Source organism: Corvus kubaryi, unplaced genomic scaffold (genome assembly GCF_017639235.1).
Source record: "Corvus kubaryi isolate FWS band 111438036 unplaced genomic scaffold, C.kubaryi_AGA036_p1.0 133, whole genome shotgun sequence".
In the NCBI taxonomy this organism is placed as follows: Eukaryota; Metazoa; Chordata; class Aves; order Passeriformes; family Corvidae; genus Corvus; species Corvus kubaryi.
Window position 1 is genome coordinate 7,570,925 of NW_024580667.1, and position 8,694 is coordinate 7,579,618.

The window sequence follows — 8,694 nt, forward strand, 5'->3', positions numbered from 1 at the left end:
ATACACATCCCACATCTACTCTCCCAGACTCAAGTTACTCTGGATTCACTCCTACGTAAGTGAATCAGTGCGTGCCTTGCTGTATTGAAGTCTTCCCTGAAGACCATACAATTCACAATGCACAGCAGCCCCCAGTGATGACTATTTGAATTCAATTAAGAAAGAGGGAGGATAGCTCCACTCCTTTGCCCCACACCTGTGACCCCATGATTTACGACTCCCAACATCCCATCAATAAAACCTGGTGTTCCTGAGTGGCTCTTAGGAATGTTTTCCATATGTATGTTCAGCAAAATATCCTCCTTATTTTAAGGACTGGTCAGTGTGTTTCCTTTGCTCTCTGGGCAGAAGGGAAAATGAGTTCTCTTTGAGTTTGTCTGCCTTGTTAACGTGCAGCCATTTACTCCTGGATTTCACAGTATTTGCTCTGCCTTTTCAATAGATCTATGGCTAGATAGATAGATAAATAGATAGATTAGATATAAACCCTGAGGCCCTTCTAGCCAGGTCAGCAACACTGGGGGGGTTGGAGGTTCCCTTCTCAATGAGGCCACATGTCTCCTCTGCTCCCCTCTGCCCAGCAGTGTCAGACCTTCACAGTTCAGGGCAGTACATGTTGGTCATCTGCTGCACGGCCCCTGATCGCCTCCTCTCAGCCAGTGAGTGCTGCCCAGCCCAGCCCTGGGCTGGCTGCTGCACTTCGGGAGCCCAGCACACCCCTGGAGCCCCATGGGGCTGTGTGGGCAGTGATGGGGCAGGAGAAACCGGAGAGGGGGGCAGCTAAGCTGGCAGGAAAAAGCACCCATGTCTTTTCAGCTAGGATGGGGAAAAGCGGGAAAGCAACGGTGTGCAGGAAGCAGAAAAGATCTGCAGCTGCCAGTTTGTGTGGTTCGCTCCATGGCGGTGCCTGCAGCAGAGCATCCCCGGCCTCACTGGGCTGGGCAAGTGCCTGGAGTGCTGCATGAAGCACCAGTGCTTCCAAACCCACCCACGTGCAACCAGCGATAGCTGCCTGCACTGCTTTCCCGGGGATATTCCTACTGTGGTGTTCCATACCTCTGCACAGAGTGCCCTGTGGTGAAGGACAGCTACCAGCTTTGTGCAGGGTGGGGCTGAAGTGTTGACACCCTGCAGAAAGGATCTCTCTCCCCCCCTGCAAAGGTGCAGGAGCAGCAGGACCACCTGGGGCCCAGCCCCAGCCCAGCACCGTGGGCACTGCTCTGGCTGTGACCCATTTTGGCTGCCTCTGGGCACATGTGTGCAGTCAGGCTGAAAAACAATAAATCTTCCTCTTCTTGACTCAGGCTCACCAGGAATTTGTTTCGGCTCTGAGCAAGCATATCAACTTGCTAGAAAGTGCCATAAATCTGTGCAAGAAAAATGGGCCTGCTGAGACCAACTAAGGTGTAACATTTCCATACATGAACCCCATGAGCTGATAATGCTGCTCACCAGCTGAGGAATATGACTCTAGCAAATAAGTAGTAGCTCACAGTGCCAAAAACTTGGTATAAAATCGCCTGTGGTTAAAGGATTGATGAGAGTTAAGGAAATCTTGGAGCTATAGAAGTGAACTGTGGGACTTCACAAATACAAGGTGCTTTTCAGCCTATTGCCTAAACCCCTGCTGCTTGCCAACCCAAGGCTCATATTAGTCCGCTTGGCAATTGTTTACAAGACATAAAAGCTTCTTTTTGTTGTTACTATCTGAGCATTACAATGGATATGCCATTTATTTAATAGCTGGCACATGCTTTTAAAAAGCTGAGTCCAAACAAGTTCTCCTTATTTGCTCACATAAGCAACCCAGTGCTTCTAAGACCTTCTCTCTCACTCTTTCTCATGCCCCTCTATGCACACATGCACAGATACAGGGAAAGAAAAAGCAACAGAACAGGATTTTACTGTTTTTCTTGCTGAATGGAAGAGGTTTTTTCTCAAAAAAATCTTCTCCAGGAATAACAGCATCCAAACCTATTGGTATGTCCAAATTTGCAGCAAGTGTTAAAAAAACAAAAGAGAGAGAGCATTATATACATATATTTCTATAACAGGAAAGCAATAAATTAGGTTAATTCACTCAGCACTTCTATATTTGTTTCCTTCACACATGCTCTACTCGATGACCCAAACCAACAACACGGAGCGCTGTTCTGGAAATATAATCTCTTTCAGACCATGAACAACAATATAAGGAAGAGGAGGGTCTTTAAGAACACATTATTATATAAATTCAAGGACAAATTTAGTAAATCCATCACTTAGACCTCCATGAGGCTGTAGAAGATGGCTTGGTCCTGGCACATGTGATCTTCTCACTTCTTCATGCCTGTGTGCCATGAAGCTGCCTCCAGCATCTCCACATCTCCCAGCTGCTGCAGCTCACTGCCACCACTCTGCTGTGTGCAAGGGAGAGAAAGAGAGCCATGTCCCTGCTCACCCCCAAAGCTGTGCTCTCACCTCAGCAAGGCAGAAGCTCCTTCTCTTCAGGCTCTTCAGAGGCAGCCAGCAAACAGCTGAGCAGCTGAGCTGTGAGGCAACGTGGGAGCTGGGGAGCACAGCAGTCAGGGACCACACCTGGACCACACCAGGTCAGGCCTTGCATGGTCATTCAGGGGACAAAAGAGACAGAGTGAAACCCCAAAGTGTTTGGAGGAACAGAAGTCAGGTGTCATGGATATAGGGAGATTTACACAAGGGTGTTTTTATACACTGGTGGTGTTCCAACACACTGTGAGGTTAGAGCAGTTTCAGACCAGGTACCACGTCCCAAAAGAAGACTAAAACTGTTCAATTAAAACTGTTCAAACTCCTTGCTGTTCAGTTTGCACTAAAGATGCCCTTCCTGATAGCCTCTGGTGGGCTAGTACATTATCAAAAGTATCATAATGGGAGGATTTTTGCTTCTGCATCAGGGTAATTTTTAGTTGTGCCTCATTCACCAGACAAATGGGTTTATTCTAACACTGATGTAGGAGATGCTTCTTTTCGCACAGAAGATTAATGGCAGCTGCCAATACAATTCCCTGCTGCATCCCACAGTGAATGTTTAGACAAAGGCTGCAACCAGCTGCAGATGATAAGACAAGAAACTACTGGGGTTTTTTTCTATCAACCAAAAACATGTGATTAGAAATTAGAAAATATTAGGTATGCTAGAATGAATGCTGGATACACGAACACATACCAGCATGCACACAGACAGACAGAGGCATGAAACACAAGCCTTCCTTGTGTGTGTGTATACATTCATGCACACATGCACGTCCCCAGACGTGCTCACACAAGCCCTTTGCTCTCCTGAGCCTGGGAACCATTCAATTAAAAAAAAACCTAACCTGAATCAGTTATGTCAAAATAGATAAAGCTTGGCAACGTGCATTAATTCAGCTTTATGTTAAATTACAACAGCCTGTGTTTTGCAGCAGCAGAGCAGTATTCTATGAAGCAGTTGCTGAAGTTCCTTCAGGAATTTTGATTCCTAAGGAAGTGGCCGTAAGCACATGGGCTCAATCTAATGTCTGCTTTTGTTATTCCTCTGAAACACCTGGCAGAGCTGGCATGGCCTTCCAGCCTTGGCAGAAGATAATAAAGGCATCAAGCCTATAACTTAGCCTCTCTCATCTTTTCTTCCCTCCCTTCTTTTTTTTTTTAACCTCACTGATAAGCTCAAAGCCTTTCTTCAGCAAGACCTTGCAGGCAGACAAACGCCACTAAGTCTTTCAATGACTTACCATGCATGTGGTTTTTTCTACCTGTTCTTGTTGGCTTCCTCTTCTACATTAAGAAAAATTATAAGTCAAAACAGTACATGAAGGGAAAAGACCATCTGGATCTCTAGGTCTTTTAGCTGCAGGTACTCACATGATGCCCCAGAGTTCCCTGTTTTCATACTGAAAAGCTGTAGTTCTGTAGGCTTTTATCAGATGCTATGAACACGGTACATGGGGGTCTCTACCCCCACTTGTTTCAGTATATAAGGATTCCTTAAAAAGTTCTCTAGTCCTTAGGATACTCTATGTCTCCCAAAAAAATAAAGGTGACTTTTACTTTGCAGTCACCCATTTTTTGCTTCTGATGTCCTGGCCTGGTTGCCCTCAGTCCCCTGCAGTGCTGGACAACTGAAGGCAGCCCCAGCTGTACAGTTGTCATCAGGCACTTCCCTCTCCCACCCCGGCTGCCTGTCCCTTTACCCATCCTCACCTCCGCCCCCATCCCACACTGTGCTCATGTGCAGCAGAATGGAATGGTGCCCCAGGCCTCCCCTTGGCCCACAGCACCAACCCCACCTCCCACCAGCCTCCACCTCTTGGTGACAAGGATGCCCTATTCCCACTCCACTCTGGCACAGGCTGCTGCCAAAATCCCCCACGACTGAAGCCACCCAGAGCTCTCCATCACGTGGCCATGATGGGCTGTGCTTGCCACAGCCTCACTACCCCCTCTCCCCTCAAGTTCTTAACAAACCCCATGAACATCATCTCACCACAAACCTGATCCAGGGATCCCTTCCAGTGCAATTCATTTGCTTAATACTCCGTGTTGCCGTTCCTCCTGCTGAGGTTTTTATTCCCCTCCACTAATTTCCCTACTGAGTCTCATTTTTTCGTGCTTCATTAACATTTTCCTTTGTGCCACTTCTAATACATAGCTTTACTTACAGAGCAGGCTCTGCCCTCCGGCCCCCATCTCCCATTCCTGCTGGGCTCTCTGCTTGCTCTCCGTACACTTAGGCACATGTAGGCCTGGGGTCCCATTCCTCCCTTGTAAGCTTGGGCTTGATTTTCTGTCTTATCTTACTCTCAGTCTCTCTAACACTGGAGACTTTCAGTGAGAGATTCATTTTTATTTTAATGTACTGATGCAGGTGATTACAATCTCTGTAGGAAGGTACGCTCGTTCTCCTTTGATTGTTTAGGTCCTTGTTTTGTGTCTTTGATGAGTTTGGGGTTTTCTGTTTTGTTTTTTTTAAGGACAGGGGTTGTCACCTTGCTTGCTTCTGGAATTTGTATTTGCCCACACGACCAATAAGGCTGCATAACCCCCTGTGAACCGTGACTGCCAAAGGACTCTGCTTCCAAAGAGGACTGCAAGCTACATAGGCTCAGGTCCTGTGAAGGCAATTCACTCAAGTGGCCTATTTTATTTTTATTTTTAAAGAGATAAACACACAAAGTCATTGTTCAGTGTGCTTGTGGATACCTGCACCTCTCAGAACGGCTTACTGCAGATCTGGCAGCCAAACCTGAAGTATGTTACTGAGAAAATCAGGCACCAAACACATTTTGCTGCTTACCTACACCCACCCCTCAGCTCTGAGGGGCTTAGAGAGGTGAGAGGCAAAGCCCATGGTGACAAGCCCAGCTGGATAAATGTCAGGCAACAGCAGATCTCAGGTGCTCGGCGTACTGGGGATGGCAGTGGCTGTTGCTACGGGCACCAGAGCAGGGAATGATAATGCCAAGGCAGACTGAGGGGGAAAGGGCAACACAGGATATCTCCATTTCACTTCAAATATAGCTCCAAATTAACTGCAGTGAGTAATTACCTGTGAAAAAATGATAGTGATGGCTCTGTAGTTTAGAGGAAAACTCCCTTAGCAGCAGGCTGCAAGAGGCACCTCTGATTTCTCCTGCCATAAAAGGGCATTTTTTTGCTTTTGTATGAGAAAAGAAATCACAGCCATGAAGCAGCTCACATCAGTTATTGCTAAGGCAGCTGTTTCATTATGGCATGCACTACTGGGTATTGTATTTTCCAGGCTGTTGACTGCTGTGCTCGGGTGGCCTTCCCACCCATTCCCCCCAACCCCAACGGAAGGATTCCATTTCCGTGGAAAAGGTGACATTTTCTCAACTCCTGTGCCCATAGTTTTTCTCCAGTTAGGCTCTGTGTATGATCCCAGACCTTTGATCCTTGCCTAGCACCTGCAGAATAACTTTCCTGACTCAGTTTATACAAATTATTTGACCTTTTTCCTTTTGCCTTCAGTCACGAAGCACTAAACTGCCAAGAAGAGCCAGCTGAGTGTGGCACAGCCTTCCAGCATCCCACAGAAGGAACAGAGCATTGAGATGCCTGTTGAGGCAGGGTTTTCATTAACAATGACACTTATTGCCTACAGCTTCCTGGCTGCCCAGGCCACGTGAGAGCATTGCTGGTTGGCATCTTGCCTTTAGTTCCCTTTCCTACAGCTTCTCTTCTGCCTGGGAGTTGCCACTGTGACCTGGCTGCAGCCGCCACTCCCACAGTGGGGCCACGCACACGCTTCACCCCTCGGGAAACTATAAGCCACAACAGCCTTTTTGTGGGGTCAGGGCTGGTCAAGAGCCATCTTCTTCTTCCTCACCATCTTCACGATGATTAGAGTTATTTAAGACAAGAACAGCACAAAAGTGAGTCATCCCAAAAGACCCTGTGGACTGGGGGAGGCTCAGTGGAGAGACCCTCACTTCCCTCATTGTCCCCATGCCACATCCCAGAGCCAAGGCTTTGCACCTGCCTAGGGCTCTTCTGCCCTTTCCTACAACACTTTAAAGGATAGTCTGTGTGGGACGATGGTGGGACCTTTAGCCTCTGTGCAGTGTGAGGCTTCTGGCATCCAGAAACCTCTCCCCTTCCTTCTGGGGAAGGAGTTTTAACCTAAGCTAAAGATGCCACCTAAATTTGGCATTTCCAAAGTCTGGGCACCTAATAGTCTCACCTATAGAAGGAATGCTATTCAAGTTAGTGCTCCTGGTCTTACTCCGTTCCCTTTTTCCTTCCCCATCCCTGTTGCCTCCTCTGCCCTCACTCTGCAGCCGTGGGGACAGTGGTCCTGAGCTGGCAGCAGCAGCATCACCCTCACCCCTGACCTCTCACTGGCTTTATTGGCACTGTCACAACAAGTGTTGCACAACACCAAATCAGCTCAGCTCCATAAAATTTCTTTTGTGAGGCACGAAGTGCCACTGTGATCAAGCTGTGCCTCTGCCAGGTCACCAAGGATGGCCCCAGAGCCCACAGGCAGATGCAGGCTCCTGTGCAGAGCAGAGCAGTGGTGTCTGTACCTCTGTCCTGGTGTCCTGCAGCTCCCATTTGCGACTCCACGTGGCTCTGCTGAGCACTTCAATGGACTGTCTGGGTGTAACAAACACCGAGGGAAGTGCTCAGTGCTGTGAACTGGATGGTCACTTACAAAGCCATAAGACCTAGAGGGACAAGAGCTGCATGCATTTTTTTGTGTCATTACTGCGTAAGAAACTGAGAAAACCTGTGTGTTGAATCCATTATGGACAGCACATCATCTTGTGACATGGAGAAGAGACACGAGATCATTCCCAAAATATCCTTCCCCACTGATAAATTGCAGCAAGCAGGTTGGAAGCTGTGCAGCGTGAAGGATAACCTACTTAGGATGAACACGTGCATGATGCTATCAGAAATATTGATGCAGTTACAGCTCTCATGATGGCTTTGAGGAAAGGGTTATATCAAATCACAGTTTGCAGAAGCACAAGGGAGACAGCAGCCTCGAAGCAAAGCCACCTCACATTTCCCCCAGGCTGGGCTTTTCCCTCAGCACCAGGATATTTGCTCACTGCAGTCTCTGTCCTCCCACGTAGTGTGAATGTAAGTATAGGAAAGAGAAGAAAGGTGAATACCATTGTGTCACAGTGGGTGCTGGAGGGGTGTGCCTGTGTGCCAGCACGTATTTAACTTCGGGAAGCCCCCTGCAGAGGCGCCTCCAAATTACCAGACGCACCTCAGGCAGATGGCACAGAAGGGCTGGGGCCACTTCTTGAGAGGGATGAGAATTTGGGAATCCTTGGAGCCAGAGCAGGCATTTACACAGAGGAATCTAAATCCATTCTTCATGGTGGTGGAAGTGGGGGATGAGGAGGACGTGCAGGGGCAGCAAAGTGGCAAGAGCGCAACTCATTGCTTGAGGTGTTTTGGTTTACACATGGCTCCAGATGTTTCAGAAGAAACTTTTGAGGTGGCACAGGCTGTGGGGCACCTTGTTCAGCAGTGTACTTGCAGCAGAGGCCTCTTTAAGGCAGAAATAGTTTAATTTATGAAAGGCTCACGCAGAGCTTTCCTAGGCTGATGCAGGAGCACAAGGCAGCTGATGTTTTCCAAGGCAGTCATCCATTAATGGGCGATTTCCCCATCCTTCCCTGAACTCCACAGCCCTCTGCTAAGCTCTGGTGCACATCATTTCTGTAAGCACAAACCAGCATTTTAATTTTAAGCACTTGACAGTGTCATGGGTTTCACTTCAGTTGTTCTTACATGCGGCAAGACCCCAGGCTTTGTGCTGCACTCCAGTAAAGGTAGCAAATAGCAACAAGGAGCAAACTACTTGGAGCTTGACATTTCTCCTGTAATCTAAAGGAAAGAAAGAGAGAAAGGGTGAAAGGGAGGGGAAAGAGAGAGAGAGAAGGAGAGAAGCTCTAAAACTGTAGGAGCTAACAAAATAGCTGTAAAATATTTCTGCTCCCCCCCAGCTGATATGTAATATGATGTGTAGGTAGGATGTTGCACCAGCCTGAAGTGTGTCCCTGACTGAGCACACTAAATGCAACTGTATGTGGCTAAATGCAGCCGTACATGACAATCAAACCTGCCTGCACACAGGGAATATTCTCTTCAGTCACAGCTAAGTAAACAACAAACCTTTCTCTCTTCTGCAGCCAGCCCCAGTGCCTTTGC